The sequence below is a fragment of the Eptatretus burgeri genome, chromosome 5 (genome assembly GCF_056783735.1).
Source record: "Eptatretus burgeri isolate ZD-2024b chromosome 5, Ebu_testis_v1, whole genome shotgun sequence".
Lineage (NCBI taxonomy): Eukaryota > Metazoa > Chordata > Myxini > Myxiniformes > Myxinidae > Eptatretus > Eptatretus burgeri.
Window position 1 is genome coordinate 43200730 of NC_140965.1, and position 26490 is coordinate 43227219.

The 26490-nt window shown below is 41.3% G+C and overlaps 1 long non-coding RNA gene and 1 pseudogene across 2 annotated transcripts in view; one reads left to right on the top strand and one right to left on the bottom strand.

Annotated features, from left to right (window-relative positions):
• Positions 1-26490, bottom strand: part of LOC147026328 (uncharacterized) — a 79000-nt gene that overhangs the window by 46853 nt on the left and 5657 nt on the right. The window contains exon 2 of the long non-coding RNA XR_015058288.1: positions 24413-24452. This is a non-coding gene — a long non-coding RNA (uncharacterized LOC147026328). The remainder of the gene's footprint in view (positions 1-24412; positions 24453-26490) is intronic.
• LOC147026329 (uncharacterized) overlaps positions 4140-26490 on the top strand; it is a 50989-nt pseudogene continuing 28638 nt past the window's right edge. The window contains exons 1-3 of the transcript XR_015058287.1: positions 4140-4432; positions 19704-20944; positions 25889-26038. The product of XR_015058287.1 is annotated as an uncharacterized LOC147026329 (transcript). The remainder of the gene's footprint in view (positions 4433-19703; positions 20945-25888; positions 26039-26490) is intronic.

The following is a 26490-nucleotide window of genomic DNA, read 5'->3' on the forward strand; positions in this document are numbered from 1 at the left end:
ACGTTTTCGCTGAAGAATCGTGATGCAGAACAAGAAGTTGAGTCAGACAATGCTTTTGTTTGGTCTAAAAAGCTTGTTTTTGGGTAATTTGAGCATTGTTTTTGCCTGAATTTGAAGCTAGAATGCTCACCATTTCGATGAAATCACACGTTTTCGCTTCACAATCGTGATGCAGAACAAAAAGTTGAGTCAGACACTGCTTTTGTTTGGTTTAAAAAGCTGCTTTTCGGGGAATTTGAGCATTTTTGATGCACATTTGAAGCCAAAATACTCACTATTTCAATGAAATCACACGTTTTCGCTTCAGAATGGTGATGCAGAACAAAAAGTTGAGTCAGGCAATGCTTTTCTTTGGTTTAAAAAGCTTCTTTTCGGGAAATTTGAGCATTTTCCTGTGCGAATTTGAAGCTTGAATACTCACTATTTCAATGAAATTACACGTTTTCGCTTCAGAATAGTGATGCAGAACAAAAAGTTGAGTCAGACAATGCTTTTGTTTGGTTTAAAAAAAACTTGTTTCAGGGTAATTGTGTATTTGTTCTCATACGAACCTCGACAATGTATCCAAAAAAAAAAATGAAACCTAAGACCTTCAAGCCTTTAGAACCATACGACTCCTTTCACCCTGAAATCCGAAAGACCCGAAGACACTTTCGTTCCCTTAAACCCTTTAAACCTTCAGACACTTTCAAACCCTTCGACCCCTAAAGACCCCAAGACCTTTAGAAACCAAAGATCATTGAGACCCTGAAGACTCCAAAGATCCCCAATCCCCTTATGACACCAAAACCCCTTCAGACCATTAAGAACATTAAGATCCCTCAGATCCCCAATACCCTTATGACACCAAAACCCCTTCAGACCATTAAGAACATTAAGATCCCTCAGATCCCTAAGATCCCCAAGACCACTAAGACCCTTTCGAACCATAAGACCTTTAAAGACCCATAAAACCCCAAAACTTTAAGACCTTTTCAGACCCCTAAGAACTTCTTTATCACCGACTGCAGTCCAATTACGACCACCCTTCATCAGGTGTTGGGCGTCTGGTACATTTGAGACTATTCATTGGATTTGTCATCAGGAGTGGTGGATTCCAAGACTCAACGTAACTTGAGGAATATGCCACAGCAGATCCAGGAATTCCTTTCAAATAATGCATCATGATTATGTGTCACAATGCGAATAACTAGAATGACACTCGGAAGAGCGCATACCTCAACAAGGCTGAACAGTTCACGTTTTGAGTCCCACTGATTGGCTGGATCTGCTTCTGGACCTGAAACAAAATCGAATTCGCTTGTTTTTCTCACCTCCCCAAATCATCAACTGAGTTTTGTCATTACCCGTCCACAACGTTATGAGATAGCGTGCTATAATATCGTTGTTGGCCCTACCTCTTCATGGTGAAGAATCACTTTACAATTATAGTATCCGGATCCGGATCTAGATGTTCACTAAAATTGAATCAATCAATCACACACCCAACATGTCCACAAGGTTTTGTCAAAATCCATCCTGAACTCTTTGAGATATCCTGCTCACAGACAAACAGACAGACAAACAAGGATGAATACACAACCTCCCTCCAGCTTTGGTGGCAGAGGTAATAATAGGGTTGAGAGAAAAGGAGCTTTTCATGAGGTTGTTACAATGGTGGAATCCATTATGGACAGGGAAAAGGAAGGAGGTTAAATCACATGGAGAGTCAGCAAGATTGTCTCGGTTAAAAGCAGCTTCAAGTTTGCATGCAATATCAGATGTGATCAATTGGTCTTCAACGTGAGGATTCATTTACCTTCCTTTGTCTGACACCTGTTCGTTTGTGAATACCAAACCCAAACGGTAAATGAAAACCATATGCACACCCAAAACGTTGATAATGAGGGAAAGTGGTCCGAACAATAAAACGACTGTGCACCAACTCTTAATGAGAGGAACATACGATTCAATCAGGTACGCTTGTGCGGACAAATGTACTCGCAGCTGTCTGTACTCCCATTCCATGCCCCGTCGACTCAACCACAAATGGTCTAATCTTATCAGACTCGAGTCTGCCCGAAAGAATTCCTCTACAGCTGCGTCTGTTTATTCGCGCTCCTCCTTTCATGCCAGATCTAGTACGGTTGTTCTTTGAACGTAACATGCATTAAATATAATGGGTAGTATAGCATGTAGGTTGATCGGGGTCTTGAACCCAGCCCGACCCTTATAGGGGAGACAAATTTTTTTATTATTATTATTATTCAAGTGTACAAATGAACTTCAAGATGTGACCAGGCAAGTCCAAAATGGATTTTAGCATCATAGCATGTATTTTCTAGTTAAAACGACAGATGGCTTTCCTTCTCGACTCATTACTAATGTTGAAAACATTGCTCCATGTCACTGTGTTTTTCCACTGTTTGAAGGACCACCAACTTCAACCCCAAACCCTCCTCCACCCTTTTCTCTTTCATGGCTATGGTGGTTGTCTAGTGTTGATGACACTCTAAATGATATCCCGAAGTTGTTGACTTCAAATGTGGCCGAAAGGCAGCAGTAATTAAACTTTGGATTGTGTGCCTCTACAAATGAAGCTGCCGCATCAAAAGCTTAACTATGTCACCATCAGATTGTCAGTGAAACACTCAGCTAGTTCATTAATTACCCTAAAGGAAGGGGTGATCTGCCTGCCCCCATCTAGCCTGGTCAACATGCGATGCCACTCAACTCACCACAGTGCAGATGATTGCAATGCCTCCAAAAACCTAAAAATCATGGATCCATTGTTGGATATATGTAGATGTGACAAGAGCATGCTGGACTTGAATTCCACTTTCATACCTCGTTTATTACCTCTGCCACCCAAAGAGAAGGAGGTTGTTTTCACCACTCTCTGTCTGTTTGTTTGTCTGTTTGTGTACAGGATTTCTCCAGAAGTAGTCAACGGATTCGGCCGAAACTTGGTGGACATGTTGGAAGTGTGACAAGGAAGAATTGATTCAATTTTGGTGAAGATCAGAGTCTTGATCTGTTGAAAATTTTTAAGTGATTCTTCACCATTGAGAGATATGGCTAAACCGATACATAGCACGATATCTCAAAAAGTTGCAGACGGATTCGGATGAAACTTGGTGGACAGGTTGGGTGTGTGACAAGGACGAATTGATTCGATTTTGGTGAAGATCTGAATCCGGATCTGGATTGAGAATTATTTAATTTTTTAAGTGATTCTTCATCATTGAGAGATAGGGACGAAAACGATATATGGCATGATATCTCAAAAATGTGTTGGGCCCGATATGTTATCGTGGATCAGGCATTACATGGCGGAGGTATGTGCTCTACCGAGTGTCCTAGTTTTCGTTAGAATCGTGTTTTACAGCTTGTTATGTTTTCTTTTTTTTTGTCCTCAACAAACTGACAAAAAAAAGTTATTTCCGTTATAGTATCACTAATGGTAAAGCCATCATCGAGCATACTGCATCGTGTAATTCAAACAAAATTGCCTGTTCCCTCATAAGGGTGTTCATTTCAGAAGTTGGATTTCATTACGTTCGATGTTTATTTTTAATTAGCGGCGTTGTCTCTTAAGATTGTTCGCTCTCTGAAAGGTGCTGCAGAGAAGAGGTGGAATGGAGGTGCATTCCCTCTGTTCCTTGTTGATTCCCAAAGCATTCCGAAGGGTGCTTGGTGTGGGCTCCTGCCTGGCTGATAGAACGCAGTGCATGAGAAGGCGTGCCCCCATTGCGCCAACTCCGGCCTGACCCTAACTGCAAGACCATGCGAATTTCTCTCACTTCTCTGGGGGGAGAAAAAAAATCCGTCATTTTGTCGCTGAAGTAGACCTATTCGGTTGAACCCGCTTGCGAATAGTGTGACAACTGTGGTTGGAGAATTATTTCCCTCACACACAGGCTTTCATTTGAACTGTTCACTTTTAACCAAACCGTAACTATCACCGGTTTTGGAACTTTCCAATGAAAAACACTTTTGTGTGGCCCATTCAACAGGGAAGGAGTTCAGAGTCCGAGGTTATCTGATCTTCAGCAAGTAAACGTTCCCTGCCTTGTTATGTGGGCCAGGACGCATCGGAAGTATACGCTTGGCCACGCGCCCATCGACGGAGGTAGGGGTACATCAGCGCTCCGGCGGTTGTGGGATAAGAGCAAGATGTGGTTGAAATAACTTGACTGTGCAGTTTGATTGCAATGCGCTGGTTGAGGCGATCCAGTCGGAATCTATGATCTCGTCCCCAGCCCCAGCCCCAGCCCCACCCTTGCCTCTTGTGGGGCTACAATGTTATGACTTCTGTCCTTGATCTGTTATCCCAAGTCAGAGAAAGTCGGATTGTAGAGCAAGAAGCATCTCTCTGATTGTGTCGAGCTCTGTTTGTTTGTGCATTATTCATGTGTACAAAATTGACTTTTTTTCCAGATGAATCATCAAGGTAAGTAAGTTACGATTTTTCCCTCTTGTTCATCAATATAAATTGCTGGTCATATTGAAAATGTGGAAAACATTTAAAAGTGAGTCGTTTGTTAAAAATGTTTTTTTTTTTTTAAATAAGTATATATATATATATATATATATATATATATATATATATATATATATATATATACATACATATATATATATATATACATACATATATATATATATATATATATATATATATATATATATATATATATATATATATATATATATATATATATATATATATATATAAAAGATACATACATACATTCATATATATATATATATATATATATATATATATATATATATATATATATATATATATATATATATATATATATATATATATATATATATAAAATAAAAAATGACCGTTTTTAAAGCCATTTTTCCCTGCTATGCAGGGGCTGGGCTTTTTCTTGAGGCAATGTTTTATGGCCGGATGCCCTTCCTGACGCCAACCCTGGTCGCCTCTTACAACACACAGGGATATGGTACACCTATTCAAAACGGGGCATACACCAGGACCAGTACACTGCTACTCATTTCGCCGACCTTGGAAGGATGATAGGCTGAGTCAACCCCCTGGTGTTAATTCAGCAACCAACGGGACTTGAACTCAGGACCCTGGGATCCCAAGCCAACACACACACACACACACACACACACACACACACACACACACACACACACACACACACACACACACACACACACACACACACACACACACACACACACACACACACACACACACACACACACACACACACACACACACACACACACACACACACACACACACACACACACACACACACACCTATTAGGACCATACTCTGTATAAAGCATTGGTGCTGCTGAAGCAGTCTCTGAGACTATTGGGAACAATCCTGGACAGGTCACCACTGCAAGGCAGGATACTCAAATGGCTCAATCCCAATCACCAATGCAAGGCAGGATACCCAGCAAGCTGATACACATTTTGCCAACCTCAGAAGGATGACAGGCTGAATCCAACCTCAGAAAGATCCATCCATCCATCCATCCATACATACATTAGGACCACACACTGTGCAGAGCGTTGGTCTACCTAAGCAGACTCCTTGGCTATTGGACACAATCCTGGACGGGTCACCACTCCGACACAGTATACCAGCATTCTGGCACTAATTTTGCCGACCTCGGAAAGATAACAAGCTGAATCAACCCCACCTGGTATTAATTTAATGGTGAGCAGGATTTGAACTCAGGACATTAGCATCTGAGGTATACCACCCTAACCATTAAGCCAACACCAGGCATGTGCATGGATATATAAGGATAATTTGAGAGGGTTCTAAAGGGTAATTCTAGATGGTTCTAAAGGCGAATTCTAAAAGGTTCTACAAGGTAATTCTAACGGTTTCTAAAGGATGTTTCCTGGTGGTTCTAAAGGGTAATTCCAGAGGGTTCTAAAGGGTAATTCTAAAAGGTTCTAAAGGGTAATTCTATAAGGTTCTAAAGGGTAATTCCAGGGGGTTCTAAAGGATGTCTCTAGAGGGTCCTAAAGGGTAATTCCAGAGGGTTCTATAGGGTAATTCTAAAGGCTAATTATAAATGGTTCTAAAGGCTAATTCTAAATGGTTCTAAAGGCGAAATCTAAATGATTCTAAAGGGTAATTCTAGGGAGTTCTAAATGGTTCTAAAGGGTAATTCTGAAAGGTTCTAAAGGGTAATTCTGAAAGGTTCTAAAGGGTAATTCTGAAAGGTTCTAAAGGGTAATTCTAGGGAGTTATAAAGGCTAATTCTAAAAGGTTCTCCATGGTAATTCCAGGGGGTTCTAAAGGGTAATTCTGGGGGGTTCTAAAGAGTAATTCCGGGAGGGAGGTTCTAAAGGGTAATTCTCGGGAGTTCTAAAGGCTAATTCTAAATGGTTCTAAGGGTTAATTCTAAAAGGTTCTAAAGAGTAATTCTAAAAGGTTCTAAAGGGTAATTCTAAAAGGTTCTAAAGGGTAATTCCAGAGGGTTCCAAAGCGTAATTCCATAGGGTTCTAAAAGGTAATTCAAAAAGGTTATAAAGGCTATTTCTAAAAGGTTCTAAGGGGGTAATTCTAAAAGGTTCTAAGGGGGTAATTCTAAAGTGTAATTTTAGAGGGTACTCAAGGGTAATTCTAAAGTGTAATTTTAGAGGGTTCTAAAGGGTAATTCTAGGGGGTTCTAAAGTGCAATTCAAGAGGGTTCTAAAGTGTAATTTGAGAGGATTCTACATGATAATTCCAAATGGTATATCGAATGAGTTTTGTTCGTTTCTAGGCTTTGCCCATTTCATATTAAAAATGCCAAACTGCACCTCTTCCTTTGGACACGGGTACGATTTTTAAATGGTGTAACCACTTCACTGTTTGGTATGTCCGTCAGTCTGTAAAAAACATTTTTCAAGTGGTTCAGATGCTGAATTAGTACAAAGCAGAGCTCTAGCTGCCGAGCATCATGAGAAGAAAATGCCAAACTGCACCGCTTCCTTCGGACAGCAGTGGAAATGTTGTTTTTTTTTGGATTTTTTTTACTCTGTCTGCCTGCCTGGCACTAAAACAAAATTGAAAATCGTTCCCATCGGGAAACTTACTGTTTCAAGGACGTCATAAAGGACACATACAACAGATACAAATAACTAATGTAACGTGCTAGGGTAGTGCAAATCGACAATGCATCAACGGCAGTAAATTGCTAAATTGATTGAATTATTTACACAACTTTTACATCTTTATTTTATTGAAATTGAATTATACACATGAAAACAGTCGAAAACAAATCGCCTTATTTTGACTTCCAAAACCCTTCTGTTTATCAGTACTTTGACATGTTAAATAACATGGTGTATGAGGGTGATGTATAAGATTGCTTTATTGCGCTAAACTTCGAATATTTTTTTAACGATCTTTAATATAATTATTTTATTTTATTTCAATTGAAGTATAAACTTAAACACTGCATGGGGTAATGTGTTCTATTAACTCTCTTGCTTATTCTGTGAAGACAAAGTGTCAGCCAATCATAGCTATAATAAACTTGAATGGCACTCGGTACAGAGCATGCCTCTGCCAGGCTGATCAGTTTAAGTTTTGTGTCCCACTGATTGGCCGAATCTGGATCCGGACCTGAAGAAAAATCAAATTGCTTTGCTCTTGTCACCTAACCAAGTCATCAACCTCGTTTTGTCATAACTCGTCCACAACATTTTGAAATATCATGCTATATATAATTTTGGCCCCATCTCTCAATGGTGAAAATCACTTGGAGAATTAAAAAATAATTCTCGTATCAAGATCCTGATCCAGATATTCAACAAAATCGAATCAATTTGTCCTAAGCACACACCCAACCTGTCCGCCAAGTTTGTGTTTATTTGGCGAGAAGAGCATTGCGTTAATATATTTGATAATCCTAGCCAACTGGGGAAATTGATAAGGTGAGAGCTGATTCGTTATTCCCTACAATTACAGTTGAGAGACGTGATCGTTTCATGTGATACATCTCATAAGATAGCGGAGTTATGTGCATTTGCGTTTGAGCTGTCTTGGTTGGGTTCCAACATTGATCCATCTATAAAGTGACACCATGATGTATGTATATAAATATATCCACACAGTGCCGAGAGAAAGTCTACACACCCCCTTTCAAATTTTCACCTTTTGTTGCCTTATGGCCTGGAATTAAATTGCATCAATTCAGACTTTTTCCACCTTTATTTACACATCGTAACTCACAACTTCCAAGTGAAAAACAAATTCTATAAATTTCAGAAAATTGATTAAAAATAAGTGTCAGAGTTAATACTTGGTGGAAGCACATTTGACAGGAATTACATTTGTCAGTCTGTTGGGATAGGCCTCTACCAATTTTGCACACCTTGATTGGGCAATATTTGCCCATTCTTCAGCACAAAACTGTTCAAGCTCAGTTAAGTTGCGTGAGGAGTGTTGATTTACAGCTATCTTCAAGTCATGCCACAGATTGTCGATTGGATTTAGGTCAGGGCTCTGACTGGGCCACTCAAGGATATCTATCGTTTTTTTTCCTTAGCCACTCCAGTGTTGCTTTGGCTGTGTGCTTTGGGTCATTGTCATGCTGAAAGGTGAACTTACATCCTGATTTCAGCTTTCTTGCAGAGGGCAGCAGGTTTTCCTCTGGGATTTTTCTGTGTTTTGCTCCATCTATTTTCCCTTCTATCTTGATAAGTGCCCCAGTCCCTGCTGATGAGAAAAATCGCCATAAGAAGATGCTGCCCCACCATGCTTCACAGTTGAGATGGTGTTCTTTGGGTCTTGTGCTCTGTTGGGTTTGTGCCAAACGTAATGTTTTGAATTTAGACCAAGAAGTTCCATTTTGGTTCATTCAGACCACAAAACTTTTTTCTCACACGGCTTCAGAATCTCCAGATTGTTTTTTTTGCATACCTCAAACGGGACTCAAAGTGGACTTTTTTGAGTAATAGCTTCCTTCTTGCCACCCTTGCAAACAGGCCAGACTTGTGGAGTGCTTTGGATATTGTTGTCACATGCACACAGTCACTAGTCTTTGCCATAAAGGCCTGGAGCTCTTTCAAAGTTGTCATTGGCCTGTTGTTGGCTTCTCTGATCAGTCTCCTCCTTGCTTGGTCATCCAGTTTGGAGGGATGGTCTGATCCAGGCAGTGCCTTGGTGGTACCAAATGCCTTCCACTTCTTCATGATTGTCTTGACTCTGCTCCAAGGGATATTCAAGGCCTTTGAAATATTTTTACTCCCATCCCCTGATCTGTGCCTTTCCACAACGTTATCCTGGAGGTCTTTTGAAAGCTCCTTGGTGTTCATGGTTGAGTCTTTGATGTGAAATGCACCTCCCAGCAGAGGAAACCTACAGCAACAGCTAATTTTATTCTGAAATTATCAGAATCACTACAATTTAACACAAGTGGGGGCCAATTAACTTGGTGTGTGATTTTGAAGGTGATTGGTTACACCTGAGCTGATTTACATTTGATATTATAAGGGGGTGGATACTTATCCAACAATGTATTCTAGTTTTGGATGTTCAATTAATTTTCTGAAATTTATATAATTTGGTTTTCACTTTGAAGTTGTGGGTTACGATGCGTAAATAAATGTGGAAAAATCTGATTTAATGCAATTTAATTCCAGGCTCAAAGGCAACAAAAGGTGAAGATTTTGAAATGGGGTGTAGACTTTCTATAGGCACTGTATATACCGTTCTCTCTAGTGTTACTGCTGCGGAGGCACTTTCTTTTACACGTTATGCCGGTGGTTTGCCATTGCCTTCCTAGCACTCAATCAGGGCATGAATTTTGTAATTTGTAAATTACTAGCATACAACACTCATCACTTCATTAACGACAACACCAAACTTTGTGTTAATTGTGAAAAAAACGGTTGTTGTTTGTGTTCTCCGTCCATGTATGTGTGCTTTTATATCGTTTTTTCTTGTTTCTTCGAGAAGTATTACTTCTATCACAGAATAATCGATCCATCCATCCATCCATCCATCCATCGGGACCATACTCTGTGCAGAGTGTTGTTGCTGCCTAAGCAGTCTCCTTGGCTATTGGGCACAATCCTAGATGGGTCGCCACTCCGACAGAGGATACCAGCAAGCTGGCACTCATTTTTCCGACCTCAGAAGGATGACAGGCAGAGTCAACCCCACCTGATATTAATTCAACAGTGCAGCAGGATTTGAACTCAGGATCCGAGGATACCAAGCCCACCACCATAACCACAAAATAATGCTGTCACAAAATAATTAGGCCGAGGCCAAGTGAAGCGAGGTCGAGGCCATTTATTCCTGATATGAGAAGCACCGTACAACGCATGCTGACAGAAAACATACTTTTTGGAATGCCGGTCACATTTTCCATCTCATCATGTAACTTTTTTTTAAATTCTCCATTGATAGCCTCTCGAATTTTGAAAGTTTTGTGTCAATCGATCAAGCAGTTGTGAAGAAAACGAACTTAAAAGCAAATAAAGGTGAAAAAGTGAGGGCAGGAAAAAAAGGAAAAGAACTGAGTCTGGAAAAAAAAAGAACTGAGTGTGGGGGGGGGAAAGTAAGGACCTCGGCCGACATTCCACATCATGGTCAAAGATAGTTCTCAATGCCTATTACTAGTAAAAATGACACCATTTGAATTGCTATATTAAAGTCCAAGTCCTGCTCAAAGGTAACTTTATGATTAAATGGAAGTTGCTTTACAAATTTGAAAATTTTGTTTGAAGTAAATTGATTAGCTTTCAAACGGTACCATTTTTATTATTTAATGACAGCAGGAACCTTTTAAAATAAATCATGACACACACACACACACACACACACACACACACACACACACACACACACACACACACACACACACACACACCTCCTTTTAGTAATATTGTTACGGCTGTGGAAATTCGCAGAACACCATAAAGGTCCGTAGTTCAGTTAGATCGATAAGTCTGTGTTCAGTTAGATTTCCCCACCGTTGTTTAATGGGGTTTATTCGTGTCACAGGGCTGTAATCCTTTGAGATAGTGTTTTTCTTTTCCATCGTTATTTTGAAGCAACCACATCTCCACCACCATTACAACAACCAACATCGCTCCCCTTAACCACAACACCAACCACAACCACACCTGCCTCTCAACAACCATGCCATCCTTACCACTCCGCCAGCAACCGTCAACATCTCCATGCCACAAACATCGCCTCACCTTCGTCTCCGAAACGACACCATCTTTGCACCAGCCGCGGCGAGTCCCCAGCGAACAGCATCGCTACAAACCGACGTGGGAGGTTTCGTTGTGAGCGCAAGTCTGGTGATTTCTACCACGTCCGCTCTGTGTGGAAGCTTCGTTCTCGGAGATTCGGATCCAGAGGGCCAGTGATTTCTACCACGTCCGCTTTCCGAGCAGAGGTCAGAGGTCAGAGGTGAGAGGGCGGAGATCAGATCTCGTCTCACCAGCCCTATAAAAGGCCGCGCAGAGCGCCAGTTCAACGAGTCAAGTCGGGAGGAGAGTCAAGCCGAGAGAGAGTCAAGTCGGGTTTGGAGAGTGTCTGTCTGGAGCGGTCGAGGAGCTGCGCGGAAGTCGGGAGCCTGGCGCTTGGAGCCTTCAGTCGGTGAAGAGGGTCGGACTCCAGGAGGAGACGCAAGCTGGGAGCGCAGCCCCGCCTGCTCTGCTGCGCAGACCTGCGCGCTCGAGTATGGGCCGGAGAGGACTCGCCAACCAGCTCCGAACAGTCCGAGGTGATCAGGCTTCGTGACAGGCCGGGCAGCGCGAGGGACAAGCGGGCGCTTAACGAGCGCATCAACTCGGAAAGAGGGAAGGCCCATTTGTTCCTCTGAGGCGTTGCCGGCTGGGCCCAAATCACTGGGCCGTCGGACGAGGCATGGGCCGGACCGCGGCTATGCTAGCTGCCGTGGGAAAGCAACGTCGTGGGTCGCCCCAGCGAGGAAGGTAACCTGCGCGGCCTCGTGGGGCCCTTTCGGTCACCAAGGCCCCACGTTATAAAGGTCTGCAGACCCTGTCTGACTCCCCTGCCTGTGGGGGTGGTCTTCTCTTTTCTTTTGAGTGCATGTTGTGGCACCATGTCCATAAGTAAAACTGTTAAGTGACTGTACATTAATAATAATAATAATATTCAGTTGTAATGCTTTTGCTTTGTCTGTATACATGATTGCTTTTGTCTCTTTGAATACGTGCATGATTATTTCATTGCCTTGCCTGCATACGTGTTGTGTGTAAATTATAAATAAATGTGCTTAGTTCAAATGTACCCCGTTCATTGCGTCCTCCTTTCTCCCCATTGAAATGCCATCTTGCATCGCGAAATAATAGTTGGGGTTGTTAAACACCTGTTAAATAGCATCGGATCCGGCGAGGTCGGGCGATAATCCTCGCTCGGTTATCACTGCAGAACAGAACGGACCGCTTAGGCGGTTCGTGTCCCAAGCCGACCTGCATCGAGGTACGGTCTCCCAGTTAGCTATCCGCGCGGGTACTTAGGTATATCGACATTCGGCGATTCACCCTATTCTGCGCGGGTAGAAAATTGGCTAGGCCGTAGTGGGGTTGAAGACCCACCCGTGACAGGGTTCCGGCATTGTTCCGGAAGGTCACGACTGAATTGTCCGTCCGGTGGGCGAGCGGCTACTATCAGTGGAAAGCGGCCGTTCGCACGCCGGCGGGCGCAGAATTCGCAACAATATAATATGACCACCATTCTGATTAAGCATCACACTTTAGCGTATGCACATTTTGTCCCAACTTTTCCAGGGGGTAGGCAGACACGACATTTACCGCTTTTCAAGGGATAGTCCACTTAATCTTCACAAAGTACACTGTGAGATATTAGCATCCACCATTTAATGCATATGTGACGCCCCATTTAACATCCATCCAAGGGAGGGTGCACACATTAATGCCTCACCCTGCCTGTGAAACAGCAGGAAGGCAGTTTATAGCTGGGTCGACATTTAAACCAAGGCTAAACAGCTCAGAGACGAGTGTGTGTACATCTCTGCTATCCAGCCAGCCCCGATGAATAGGGGAGGGTACACATTCTTTCTCTGTTTTTGTTTTTTACATACCCAGCAACAGTCCACATCAGGAATTAGGGTGACACCGATTAAATCTAAACTAAAATTCTGATGGAACTTCCGCAAAACAACCTGGCTCCAATATACTGTTAAAAGAGAGGATAAGGTCATAAGCTTCAGCCCAACTCCACAAAACTAAGACAACTTCTGTCAGATTATTATGGCCATTGGGAAGAAGGACATCCTTCACAAGTACTAAGGAGCATACACAATCTGATTCCTTAAACAGAGGCACTCTTTCAAGAATATGGAGTGATTGATAACCCAGATGTAGCCACATAAATCATAGAATCTTTGGACACAGCCTGGCGACAAATGGGAGAGAAATCAGAGGGTTGAGAGCCTAAACTTCACACGTTCTAGCCGAAAAGCATGGAAAAGCATGGAAACTCTTGGAGCAGCTGCGGATTCTCAATGCTATCCATGGAAAGTTAGAGCTAATTCTATAGCCATCACACTTTTCAATTCCCAAATCTGTTCTTCAAACTTGATCAGACACAAGATCAGAAAATTATTCATGAACACAATCTCCGTATTCTCAGATATTTCCCCTCTCTCACTTCCATACATAAGAAATGAAATTTATGCAGTACTGTCGACTACGAATTACCAAAGCAGGAAAAGCAGCAGGACAAGACAGTATTAAAAAGCGCTGTCACACCTTGATTTAGCCAGCAATGGCAACGTAAAAAATGTATGTAAAACGTTGGCGTACGCTGAAATATTTTTTTTTTTTTAAGTTTTGGTCGTATTCATAACATGTTGGTCGTATGCATAACATACTAGTAATGGGCACAGAACGTTTCGTTGTCGTATAGATAACTTATACCAATGAATGCTTAGCCTGTTGTCGGCGTTCACAACCTATGCCCATCGATAGTTTAACTTAGGCATAGCGCGCTGCATGTATCGCCAACGAACTCGTGGCGGAGCCTGTTAAAAACCTGCCGTACGCCGATTCAAATCATTACCGCCTGAAAATTGAAAGTGTCAACCACGCAGTCACACCTAGACGATTTAGCCAGCGTATGCCGACCTATGAAAAATTTGCCGAACCAAGCTGGCACACGTCGAATACGTTATGGATAAGTTGTGTATACATTAAGAGCACGCTGAAAAACGATGAAGTATGCTGTCATATTTTGTGGTACGTCTCGTACGTCGTGAAATTTCAAGCATGCTGAAAATTTTACGACGTACTCGCCATATGGCTCACATGTTCCTCTATGCTGGGAATAAATTGTAGGCACGATATGCGATCATTGACACACATCGACACAAGTTCCTTGTAAGTTACTGATAAGTCGAAACACGTCGAGGTAATGTTTAGCATCCCCGAAACTTATTTTCTCCGTCAAGGCACATTTTCTTTTTTTCTCCTTGGCTCTGTGAAGGCACGTGACGAAATATCAGAAGTTGTTGTTGTTGTTGTTCTTTTTTAGTCTATCACGAATTTTAAAATATATTCGGACATTTGCTTTTAAGTTTCGACGTCGACGTGACAATATCCGCAAACAGAAAATATTCACAGAGGAGGAACTAAGAACAAGACATGAGCAAACTGGAGAGGCAATCGGACGTGACGTAACGGTTATTGTTATCGGAAGTATTATTCCGATATGACGAAATATCGGAAGTTATTGTTGTTGTTTTTTTTAACGCTGCCAATACGCCATTATACGGTGGCTGTAAATTAGAAACACGTTCAGAAAGTTCTGTGGTCGTCCGGAAGACATCAATCAAATACGTCTACATACGTCAATATGCGTTGGAGGTACGTTACACATAGGTTCAAAGCACGTTACTCATAGGTTAGAAATAAGTTTTGGGTACACTAAGCATTACCTCAACGTGTTTCGACTTATGAGTAACTTACAAGTAACGTGCCTCGACGTGTGTCAACGATCGCATAATATGCCTCGACGTATGTCAACGATAGTGTAACGTGCCTACAACACGTTACTCAAAGGTTACAAATAAGTTTCGGGTACGCTAATCATTACCTCGACGTGTTTCGACTTATGAGTAACTTACAAGTAATGTGTGTCAACATGTGCCAACGATCGCTTAATGTGCCAACAACTTATGGCCAGCGTAGTGGAACGTGTGAGTCATACGCTGGCATACCTCGTAAAATTTCAAGCATGCTAAAATTTGAGGACAACCACAAAGTACAACGATGAAAGCCAGCGTACTACGACGTATGGCAGTGTTTTTCAGCGTGCTCTTAACGTATACAAAACTTACCAATAACGTATTCGATATGTGCCAGCGTTTTAGACAAATTTTTCATAAGTCGGCATACGCTGACTAAATCGTCAAGGTGTGACAGTGCCTTTACCCCCAAGTTTTTGAAGAATATACTGTTATAAGGACAAGAGGACAAGACTGACTGATGACAAGACTGACTGACACAAGGGACAAGACTGACTGATGTTACTATATACTAATGTTCACTCCACTGGTGAAACACCACCAATTTTGCAAGAGGCAAAGGCCATTCCCTTCCTCAAACCAGGAAAACCAGCTGATGATGCCTCGAGCTACCTACTATTATGGCTCCGATGTACAACAAAATAAGTCATTGGAGTGATTTATGTTGGCCTTTACTCTGCTAATAATGGAGCCCTCTATGCCGAAAAAGCAAGATGATTTATGACAAGGAAAAAGCTAACCCAGTAGTTATGTTGATCAAACATATTTGGACTGGCTTCCAGCATGCCATGGGACTGTTTCTGTCCTTGTAGACCTTTTGTCAGCCTATGATGTGGTTCGGAAACATGGACTGTTAATGAAAGCAACCAAACTTCTTTGCTGTTGAGCCATGATGTTTGTCTTGACATTATTGTCGAGCAACCACCAGCTTCAAGTTTTCTAATAAAGGTAACTTTCTCAAAGACCTTAAACAATTATCTCCTACAAGGGCTCTTTGTTGGCTGCCTCCACTATTCAACATATATATATATATATATATATATATATATATATATATATATATATATATATATATATATATATATATATATATATATACATACACACACACACACACACACACACACACACACACACACACACACACACACACACACGATACGCCACATACAACATTGCTGAAATTCACTTATACTGACAACCTTGCTCTCACTGCACAAGGATTTACCCTTTAATAGATTGTCTGTACACTATACAAGGACCGAAAAGCAATAGAAGAGTATTTCACACTCTCGCAATTTGATCCAAACTCCTCAAAAACCAGTTATTGATTTCCACTTGAACATTGCTACTCAGTGGAGTTATGGTTAGAGCATCTCTGGCGTGTGATGGCAAAACCTAGCAAGTCCGGTTTTGGTCAAATTTGAGTTAGACCCATATCTGGACAGGAAAAACCTAGTAAGTCCAGATATGGGTCTAACTCAAATTTGACCAAAACCGGACTTGCTAGGTTTTGTCATCACACGGCAGATCTGTTCTGAGTCTGGGAGGTCATTGGTTTGAACCCCAGCTGAAGTCATACCAAAGACTTTAAAGTGGTATTTGCTGCTTCCTTGCTTGATTCTTAGCATTTACAAAGGATAGAGCATGAGAAAAAAATGCAGAGGTTGACATCCATGGGGAGGAGGAAAAATTCCTCCTTGATTACCTCATTGAGTGGGGGAGACAAAAGTGATGTCATAAAGGTGATATTGCTGATACCCAGAGTGCTCTGGGAAGTTATGTCACTTCCCTCAATCTAAGCAGGTGTGTTTGTATGAAAGTGAAATCTGGTGTTGTCTCATGTATCTGTCTGCATGTGCAAGTGATTTGTGTTTCAGCTTCTCCAAGAGCCTGAGAAGCCTGTAAAAATAATGTTTTTTCCCCGATATCCAAACCAATGCAGGTATGAGAGAAGGATTCAAAGTTCAGGTTCCTATTCAGAATCAATTAATTTCCTATGAAGGAAAGATCAGTAAGCTTCAAACATTTTGGTGAAAAACTGCTGTTATCATCAAAGCTGTACTGACCAAGAAAGATTGATTACATTCAATGCACAAAAGTCAACTTGGCCCTGGAAGTGGGATAGCCGAGTTTATTCTCAGGGGTGGATTGAGAAAATGGAGGGTGAGTATGGCAGCTGGATAGGAGGGATGAGCAATCTATGTCCTTCGTCATCCACTGGAAGAGGTTAAGTCTCTTCTATGTCTATAGCTCAGCATCAGCCATGACCTTTCCTGTGCCAAACACATAGCAAAGCTGGACTCCAAAGCCAGCCGCAGACTGAGCATCCTCCGTTGATCCAAGTCTTTCTTTGGAAAATCAGAGCTAGTCACAGTCTGAAACACCTCTGTCTGTAGTTCATTGGAATAAGTTCCTCTGCTATGGGCTTGTGCCCCAGAATCACATCTATCTCTCCCGCATTGTGTGAAATGTAAAACTCAAAATTATAGGAATCTCATGTGATGAGGCCAAAGCACAGGGTCTGTTGCTTTCACATTGCAAGCAGGTCAGTTGTCTCTCTGTTTTCTTCCATCTATTTTCTGATATTGCTCTCTCTGTGCTCTCTCAGTCCTCAAACCCTCCCTATCCACTCTGGGATGTAACATACTTGGAATAACACCCCCTAGTTACACTTCCAAAATCCAGGCTGACTGCACACTTCAACTCTTTTGTTCCTCATTTCTCCCGTCTATTATAGAACCACCTTCCAGAGGCTGTTCTGTGTCATATTTCCCTCCATTGCTTCAGGCAAGCAGTGCATTTCATCTATTGTCATCCCCGATTCTGTCTCACAATATTTATTACCCCTATTAACCTTTCCTCACCCAACCATCTTACTTGGTGGTTTCAGTGTTTCCTCTCATCCTCTATCTACTATTTTCTGTTCATGCATTCCCTTGATGTTTGTCCCACTGTCAGTTCTACCTTGCTCTCCCATGAACCTCACTCCTGTAAAGAAAAAAACAATGTTGGTAGATGCCAGGGTGTATTATCGCACCAATCCTCCTTTATATAGCAAGTGCGAGTTCAGTGGTGGCTTATGGTTTTCTGACTGTGGTCCTCAGGTAATGCTCCAAGATGTTCAAGAATGGTTCAATCTGCCTGACACCAAGGCTCAAGGATGACCACAGCAAATAATTATCAGTTGTTGTGCTCAAAGTAATTCAATAGCAATGCTGTTGTCATACACCTAAGGGCCCTCATCATATTGTTTCATCAAAGCTCGCAGTGTCTAAAATGTTGTTGTTTTTCGACAGACACTGTCTGGTTTTTTTAGACATTGTTTTAGACAGTGTTGTCTAAAATCTCACAATAAGAGACCTTTGTCAAACAATCTTTTTCAGTGGGAGAAAATGGAAATGTGCAGAATATGGCAGTGTTCATTTAGAATTTAGGGGTGCCGTCCCAAAGTTTTTAGCAGCACAGCATTGCATGTGCATGCTAAACAAGCAATGTTATCATTTCCATTTCAGAAACTAGTCACGAGGTTTCCTCTTACTATATTTGTGATAAATGTGAGAGTAAAAGTGTAGGCATCAGCATTGTCATCCACTCACCCATCCATAAACTTTCTCCTTCAACAGCATAGCAAGGCCACATAATGATCAGAAACTTGTTACACCACAGCCTTGTTTTCTGCTTTGCAAGTATGCAAGACTCTATCTTCGTCTCCCCGTCTCCATAACCCAGTTTAATTGGCTCACGAAAGCAACTCGTTATGTACTCGACTTCATAAGGATAAGGTTCTGTCGATGCCTTTTTGTCGACAACTTTGAAATGGTTCTTGTAATCGTCATGAACATTGCAGAGATAATTCACGGCATGACCCACATTGGGAAAGTATGACTCGGGGGCAATTTCACATTGTGTCACACTTTTTGCTTGTTAATTTGTATGCTCAAATGCAGTGTTTCGACATTTTGTATGTTGAGACCCAGAGACAAAATACAATGGGAGATTTACTGACCAAATAAAAGGGGATAAGGGAGTTGTTCACAAGTACTGAAGTTTGAAAACAGAGGTGAGCATCTAATTATACCTAGCAATAGTTTGGCATCTGCTCTGATAATGCCAAGAGAAAAATGCTTTAGGGATTTTAAAATAACAGACAGTAATATTAAAATATCAAGGAATACAAGCAATAACATTTTTATTAAATAAACGGGGGAGGAGAGGGGGGGAGTCTGAACTCTTGCTTGCCCCCACACCACCCTCCCCCCCCCCAAACGCTATCACCCCCACATACTCTATTTTTGGATATGCCATTGCAATACAATTTTGCATTATTTGTGTATCACAATGGCAATGCAAGGTTATTGCAATGTGCAGCTTAAATATTCCTAAAATCTGGATGCAAGACACAAAATGTATACAAGTCAAGTCATGAACTTTTGGAGAAGTTAATCTTGAAACATAAAATAGCCAATGAAATGAAATATTAAAGACGGATTCAGCATTTCAAACAACAAATTGCAATCACAAGTAACAGTAACAGTACTAAACTTCAACTTGCTTTGTTTGAACAAAGTAGTCAGTCATGTCGTCGGGCTCACAAGTAGGTGTAAAAGAAGGGAATAAACTTTTAAAATGGATGCTTATTTGTCCGTGAATGAAATAATTTGCATTGTTCCACTTTCCCACAGGTGATGTGAATTCCAATGGAGTTTTGTTGAAGTCCATCAGATTCATGAATAAAGGGACCCACAATGAGGCCGGAGCAGGGGAAAGTGCAAAATCGTCAGCATGTTTAAAGAAAGCAATTCAACAGAATTGTGACAAAACGAAAAAATTGGACAATGAGCTTCAAGAGGATGCTGTTTCACAAAGCAAACAATGTTGTATTTCAAGCATCAATTTGCCTTCGATGACTCAAAACAATCCCAGCCATAAAAATGATGCAGATGAACTGCGGGGTTTTTATCTTACAAGCATCAAAGAAGATGGTGCAAAAATGGACAATAACAGGAACAAGGAACTTGCATGCCATAAAGAACAATTGAAAAGGAGTAAAAGAGAGTTATGCCTAAAATACTTATCCCAAGATTCAGGTCTGGCACCCTCAGACAGTGAGATGTCCCCGACTATTGCTACAAACCACTTGGTCCTGAGCAGAAACCGATCCCACTCAGTGGACTCTGGTCATGTTCAAACGATGTCTTCAGCCCAAACCTCACATCTTTCAGACTGGATACCTCTCATCACATCAAAGCCACCAAAGATTCCAAATACAGCAGAAAAAATGAAATCATACTCTTCATGGAACAGCTTATGCATGAGTGGACCTGCTCATCAGGAGAAAAACAAGTCTGATAATGACTTAATGTGCAAAAAAAGGAGGAGCAAGATGTTATGTGAATCTTCCTTTCTATCACCCCAACATTTCTCATCTCAAAAAACGCATCCCTCACTTTTGCAAAAGCTAAGTCGAGGCACGCTTCCATTCTGGAAGAATGAGAGAGAGAAAATCTCCATACACAAGACGTTTCCTCACAATTCCCAGAAGGACACGCGAGAAACTACCTTTCCAAGAACTTTGTTCAGAACTTTATCCTCCAGCCCCCCACAAATGAAGCCGCTAGCAGAAAATGGAACTCGAAGCAAGAGTGTTCCTGAAGTCTTTTGGCAACAGGAACTTGATGGCAAATGTGTTTACTCAGAAAGCTCATCATATTACTGGGCTTTGAAAAATTGCCAATTGGAAAGGCAGCGCCATGAGTTTGGGTCCATGGACAGAGAAATTATGAATGCACCAAAGAAAACTTGTATGAAGGAGACATTGGTCTCAAACCCTGATGATATCATTCAGGAGTGGGAAGGATATTTGAATATGATGCTTCCAACACTCAGGGTTGATGAAAGAGACAAGATGAGCAATGTCAGACAGGTGAGGCAGTGTGGCTTTGTTTAGAAAGGCAAAATGCCCTTATTGAGAGGGCTTGCACGATACTGACGTTATGTGCATGCTTTACTTTCTGACAATACAACAGCAGATTACAAACAATTATTTCCAAAATCTGCCATTATTTTCTCATGGTATGTGAGAATGTAAGTATGTAGTACATGTGACTTCCATTGGCATGCTGATTTTCAGACTTGCAGTGCCACGTGAAAGATTTAAATTCCCAAGTTGTTTCAAATCCTAATCTGTCCTCAAGCCCGTGGTTGTTAAATCCTTGTGGTGAAATACGGTCCAGTGGATAGCAGACATAGTTGTGTAATATGAGGTTTATTGTGAAAACACATTGTGTGAGAGCATGTGACTCACAATTACTGGTGTAATTCCTACATCTCTGAAACCCAAACCAAAAAAAAAGTTAATCGAGGCTCAAAAATGAATATCCATGCTTCACTTACTCTGAAGCTGCAATGCTTGCAAGATCTAGATCGAGTGAATTTTCGAGTGAGCAGGCCTTCTAAGGTGCAGAATAATTTCGCTTTGCTCGCTTCTCCACACGTCATTACAGAGATTTATTTATGGTTACAGATTTGCTGCGTTGTCATGATTTCCACCAATCATCATAAAAACATTTATTTTGTACAGATTTTGTTGTAATGTTGGTTATATTATATGTATTTGAAATCGATTTGTAATATATACAAGCAATATATACATATTGTTACAGTTGTGTAGGTAGATGGAGGAATTTCATAGCAAATTTAGGATGTATAGAGTTGCTTGGTCCGTGGACATGCAGGAGACATCTCAATGTAAGTTAAGGAGCGAATCTGTGAGCTGAATTGGAACTTGTCACCACACAGGGGGTGGTGCTGTGTTAATTAGATGGGGATTAAGACCAATTTTCCCCAGTGTGTAATTTCCCCCCTATGACCTTTCCTACGTTTTTGGATTTACAAGCCAGCCATGAAAATAGAACGTTTTTTATAACAATATCCATAACCACAAGCAAGCCAAATGTGCCAAGCAGGCAGTCGCCCAACCTTCCTGGGTTTCGTGCCAGCAAGCCACACCTGGAGCTGGATGATTGATGGGCATGACATCAGAAGTAAGAGGTTTTGGTTTGGTTGGGTTTTGAGTTTGGTGTAAGGGAGGCACACGGTCGAGAGACGGAGCTAGGAGATGGTGTGTAGGATCGGACATTACAGCTAGCTTTCCTTCAGCATATGAAGAAGACTGTACAATTCTCGTATTCATACTGAGGCGAACTGGTTCGTATGGTGGAGCTATACGCTGGCCATTGACTCTTGGCTGGTCGTGAGAGATCGACTTCGAAGCCTCGTGTATATCACCCAAGAGAATGGCGTCGGCAAGCGTGATCGATGAAGAAGCTGCACGGCAGTTGGTGAGCTCTGGCGTTGAATACCTCCTCACAAATTACCTCATGTACATTTCCCACCCAGAGCGTGGCTCGGCGCCATTTTTGGGCACATCTTCCCACGCAGGACGAAGTGGCTCAATCCCAAAGTTCAATGGAGACAATCTCTGGACAAAGCTAAGTGCCAGATGAAAGGGATAATTTGATTTTCTTTTGTTTTCCCCTTGTCTGTATCAAAGTCTGTGTGTAGAGGCACCTCAAATTTAGACCTTAATTTACTTCACGTATTATTATTTTTACTTTTTGGGTGGTCGCGATACTACCCTTATTCTCAGGTTTTCCGTCTGTCTGTATGTCTGTAGGGTGGTTGCTAGACTACCGTTATTCTCAGGTTTTCCGTCTGTCTGTATGTATGTAATGGACAGCTATGGAGGCCAGAGGAGTCAACCGATTTTGATGAAACTTGACTGGTAGGTTTTACCAGGATCTAGTTGTATGCTTTTCAGCACGGTTGATATGGACGCCACTGTTGCCTAGCAACATGACTGAAATTTTTGAAAAAAATCCGAAAATCAAAAATCGGCTTCTGCGCTTTTATGCGTCCTACAATCAACCTCTGTCAAAATTTTCAGCCCGATTCGTCGAAAACTGTATGACTAGTATGCAATTAAATTACTATATGCTTTCACCCCAACGTTCGCGTTGGGATTCTCTAATGTAGGGTTAGGGAATCGAACACAAATGATGAATGCACAGTTGCTCATCATGTTCCTATATGGAACAACGAACGGCAAAAATGTCATCTGATGTGTTCTCTTATCTACATATTTCAAATTCGCCTTAGTCCAGCGGCCACCCATGTCGCCTACTGGCTTGTTGTATTATTACCCTTGTAAATATTTCTACTTTCATTAAATCCCCGTTTATTTTAAGTTGCTGTGTCTGTGTATCTGTTGTGGGTTCGAGTATAAACCCCTTGTGCTGATGTAATTTTTTGCTTCGGTTTCCCGACCATGTAAAGAAAACCAAAGCAAAAATAATATTTTATATACATATAACAAGGCCCAATAGCATCTTTCACCCATAATTGGAGGAAATACCAAACAGCTCTCATTGAATCAATTACCTCAGGTGGCTAGGATTTTCAAATGAAGTAACGACCATGCTCTTATAGCCAAAAAAAGCTGCATAAAGCAACCAAGAAGAGCAACACAATGACTCAGACAGTTTGAATCACTGATCTTGCCAGACTCAGAGCAGACACTCTAACCATTACACCACCAACCTGTCATTATACCGAGTCATCACACCACCAACAATAATTACCCTGTGCACGCAAGGCAAAAATTGGGATTAAGTAATTGGTTAACATCTGTCTGTCTGTCTGTCCGTCCGCAAACATCGGTTTATGATCGAGCAATGACTGAATTTCAATGTAACATCAACAATTTTGAACACGAATCGGAACATGAATCGGAAAACAAACCTGCAAGTTTTACTGTACTTTCTGTCTCTGTATTTGTCCCGATCACACATGCGCAGATGAGCGAGATAATTTCTTCACCCTGTCTGCCTGCCTGGCAGTCAAACAGAATTGAAAGTCCTTCCAAACAAGAACTTACTGTTTTTAAGGACGTCATAAAGGACACAAAAGAACAGGCACAAAGAAATCATGTGAGGTGTTAAATAAGGTGGTGGAAAAGACACTCCATCAACGGCAGTAAACTTCTGGAATTTTTTTTTCTCCAACCCTTAAAGAATCAATTTTATTTGAATTGAATTAAATGATATAGAAATACATATATGAACACAGTACAAGACAATTCGTCTTTTTAGCACTTTCAAAACTCTTCCGTTTTGTAGGACTTCGACAAAATATTCCGGCATTTTACATTACCAGGACCAATTAAATTTTCCGCTCACATACACCGACCATGTCCTTGTTTCTCAATATGCAGGGGAAATGTGTTCTTTGAACTCGTCACATGCATATATCGATTTTGTCCTTTTGCAAAAATTATTCCCATTAATTCATGTAACATTACACTGAGGTGTCCCAATGACCTTCGTTCGCTTACCTGTAATATTCGTCACCATAAATTCCTCCGTGAGCCTTCTCTATTAAAGAAATAAAAAAAAATGGTAAGGTAGGAAAAATTAGACAATGACAAGGTGTTTGTTTACACAAGCATAATGAGTGCTCAACTTTGTTTGAAATTTTTTATACATCAAAAAGAAGAATAGGATTAATAACAATCCATCCATCCATCCATCCATCCATCCATCAGGAGCATGCTCTGCACAGAGCATTGATGCTGCCTAAGCAGTCTCCTTCGCTATTGGACACAATCCTGAACAGGTCACCACTCAAATACAGGATACCAGCAAGCAGGCACTCAATTTGCCAACCTCAGAAGGATGACAGGCAGTTACCCCCCACCTGATATTAATTCAACAGCTGAGTGGGATTTGAACTAAAGATGCTAACATCCCAACCCCACCACCTAACCATTAAGCCAACACCAGGCATGCAATGTTCACACGGAATGGCAAACTCATTACTTCGTGAAAGGAATGCGCTTCTCAGAGCCTTAACTGATCATTATATTTGGAAGGAGCCCTCTGTAAATTTTACTTAAATTGTGTGCAGGCTGAAGCTCATTGAATGCTGCTCCTTCTTCGATGCTGATTGTGCATTAATTGCCCTTCCCCGTGTCAGATGACTTGTTTTTGAGTCATTGTTGATGTGAGGCCTTTGCACGCATGAGTTTCATGACTCATGTGTTAGACCTGGTGATTCAAACTTGCTCATTTGAAAACTGGTTTTAATGCACTGCTATATTTGTACATTTGCATTTGCCAAGCTTGAGAATGGTGAAAGTTATTATGCACGAGGTGATTCAAATTTAGCCAAGACCTGGTATGCACAATGGTGATTCAAACTTGCTCATTTGAAAACTGGTTTTAATGCACTGCTATATTTGTACATTTGCATTTGCCGAGCTTGAGAATGGTGAAACTTATTATGCACGAGGTGATTCAAATTTAGCCGAGTGATGGAAGCTAACGAGCACAGAGCCAGGTTGTGCATTTTATCCAATATGTGTTGATGTTATTTAATGTATTTTTGAACCTTTATGGGTGAGAAAATAAACAGAGTTGCAAATCTACTTTGTTATGAAAAACGACTTCATTAAACAACCTTATTAGGCAACAACCTTGTGAAATGCCTGTTGTCGATGTGAAGTTCCAAAATGCTGAGCACCAGTCACTGAAAAGACTGCATTTCAAAGTCATAAATGCATTCAAGTGCTAGTCAGGGATTGTGTAGATTGTAAAACCCATCGCTAGAATTCCACTCTGAGGTTACCAATCTAGTCCTGCAACCTTCTGCCCTCTCCAAAATTCGAACCAAAATCACCCCCCTTCCCCCTTTCTGCCACCCAACCCCCTTCACCCACCAATCTTCCTTTCTTTCTCATACAATGGCTATGTCTGTGCCCAAGGACCAGGTTCTCCAAGTTTTTCCTGACTTTGTTTTCTCTGCTGGCCAGGGTGGTGCCTCCACACCAGGAGCTGGTATTGAACACCTGCACAACATCCTCTCTGTCCTGCACAGCATAACAGAACAGATTATTCAGTGTCAATCACTGGTATCCACACGAAATCTACTGCAAGAATCAGTCCACAAAGAGCCTACATTGGTGTGTTTGAGTCAGAAATATGATTGAAAAATTGAATGATAATCTCCAAAACATCTCATGGTCGTTACTTTCTCAGTTTTATGATTCCTTGAAAAACAGGCCTTGCATGCTTTAATCTTATTAACTTGGTGGAGCTGAAGGCAAAAACACCAAGTAATTTGTAATGTTGAAAACAATTTTCATTGTTTCTTTTTTTTTTAAACATCAAACAATTGGAGGTGTGAAATGAAATGTTTTAAAGGTAAGAAGAGAACAAAATGTGGGAGAAAAGAGATTGTATTAGGAAGAAAAAGGAAGGAGTTCAGGGTGGAAGTGGGGGATGGAGGTTTCAGGGGTATGAAAAGAAAGATGACTGGTGAGTGATAAAGGTTAACCCAAACTGAGCTGGGAGATTTTGAGCTCTCCCTGACTGGGGGGTGGCGGGGGGGGGGGTTGAGTTGATAAATTGTCGT